Genomic DNA, 2,094 nt, shown 5'->3' with positions numbered 1-2,094 from the left:
TTTGATTAATATTACTAGTTATTAATATGATAATTATTATAACCTAAGGTTTAGATAAAGCTAATAAGAATATGACACTTGTCATGAGCATGGTTATTCCTAAGGGTTAGATAGAGCCAATAGGAATATGACACTTGTCATATGTATGATTATTAAGGAATTATTATTTTAATGATAAAATAAGAGAAATATAAGACTTAGGGCCCGTTTGGTTGATGGTAATAGGCCAGAAAGGAAAGGAATGGAATGTTAATGGGCCGGATTCTTTTGTTTGGTTGGAAATAACAAGTTTGGAAAAGAATTCCATTGTAATGCTTATTCCCCCAAACTAACGGAATAACTTTTCCAATTTTGAGTCAGTGGAATTATAATTCCATTCCATTGCTTATCATCATCTCTCTCCATCTGGGTCTTCGTATTCTTCTCCAACTCACTCCTTTGTCACCGACTGAGTTCCTCAGGTACGACTCCCCTTGTATCCGTAACTGCATATATTGTTAGGGTTTCTCATGCCTGCAATTTATTTATTTATTACTTATTTGCTTTATTTATTTTGATATCTCACTCTCCTCTTGCTCAACCCCTGAAAACCACAAGCAATCCAACACAACCATCTCTCATTCTCACTCTCAGCAAGCAACACACCCAGTCGAAGGTAGCTGCTCGTCCCAGTCGGAGGTCTGTGTCAGAGACACTCTTCTCTTCTTCCTTCTGCTTTTCTAATCTGTTGCAGAGGTACTCTCTCTCTATCTCTCTTTCTATGAATTCAGTAAGAGCACCAAATGTTTGATGGAATGCCTATTTGCATATTTTAGATTTTTTTTTCTTTTTTTTTTCGTGTAAAACAAAATGGATCGAATCTATATCATGAGTTTAAGACTTAAACATGTAAAAAACATATGGTATATAAGATGAATTATAGGAAACCTGTTCTTTGGTGTATCCGAATTTGGAGAGGTAGTCAATGGCATTGAGTACTGCACGCTTGTAAGCCACAGTTGCGTCAAGAAAATGCTGTCTCCCACTCTCATCAACGCTTATACCCTCAAAGACAAGCCATTATGAGAATCTTGGTTCAATAGGGCCTATCTCAAATATTGGATTTACATGAAGTGGAGTTGGTCCCATTGGTGTCAGATACTCTTTCATTCCACCCCTTATTATTTCACACCTGATAAAGAAAACCAGTGAGGGATAAAAGATATCTAGTTTTGATACATCTCCATTGTTTACTCAATTTTGATGCTTACAGAAATGGTAAAAGATTAAGGTATTGGAATATAGTACTTGAGATCGAGAAAGTCGCTCATCTCAATTGCCCCACAGAATGAGACTTCACCATCTCCCTGAGAAAAGTGCATGTCACCAGTACTTAGATTTGCTCCCTCTACGAATACAGGAAGGTAGATCTTTGATCCTGTACTTAGGTTTTTAATGTCACAGTTCCCACCATTTTCTCTTTCTGGTATGGTCCTTGCAGCCTCCCTAGCTATCTTCTCCCACTCTGGAGTACCCTCTTGGATCTTTATATGCATGAAAACTGTGTTAGATGTTTAGATTGTAGAAGCTACATAGCTGCTACTTGGTGTTAAAACTGATAGTATGATAGAAATGTGTGAATTGAAACTTTAATATAGTTAGTAGCTTCATGAGGTCATACCTTTCCGAGGAGACAACCCTTTGTTGTTGGTAAGCTAGCCATTGGCCGTTGATGCACAACTTCACAAAGTTTCAAAGACTCAACTCCATTCTCAACAAGCTGTCTTTCCCTTTCATTCCAAATAATAAGAAGTTCCATTGAGGGAGCTGTTCCAACTATTCCCGGGTGATTCAAACCCGGAAATCTTACTCATGTTATTGATCATTAGAATAAATGTTGTGTTTTGAGTCAATTCATTAATTAAGAGCCAAAGAGAAGAAGAAATAGGTTGAGAAGCCACCTGGTATGTGAGGAGAGTAAGCATATATTCCTGGTCTTCTCTTCCCTAGATTTGAGAGGATAGAGGTTCACAGTATCTGTCTGACCAAAGCTTAAGTGAATATATATTTGTATTTATATTATATATTTATATATATATATGACTGAAATAAAAA

At 36.7% G+C, this 2,094-nt stretch overlaps 1 pseudogene; it reads right to left on the bottom strand.

Moving 5' to 3' along the window:
* Window positions 1-858: 858 nt before the first annotated feature.
* Window positions 859-1,852, bottom strand: LOC133824325 (uncharacterized; annotated as a pseudogene).
* Between the last annotated feature and the right edge of the window lie 242 nt (window positions 1,853-2,094).

This window comes from Humulus lupulus, chromosome 1 (genome assembly GCF_963169125.1).
Source record: "Humulus lupulus chromosome 1, drHumLupu1.1, whole genome shotgun sequence".
NCBI classification, from domain to species: Eukaryota; Viridiplantae; Streptophyta; class Magnoliopsida; order Rosales; family Cannabaceae; genus Humulus; species Humulus lupulus.
Note: the sequence above shows the minus strand (reverse complement) of the source record. Positions and strands in the feature narration are given on the sequence as shown.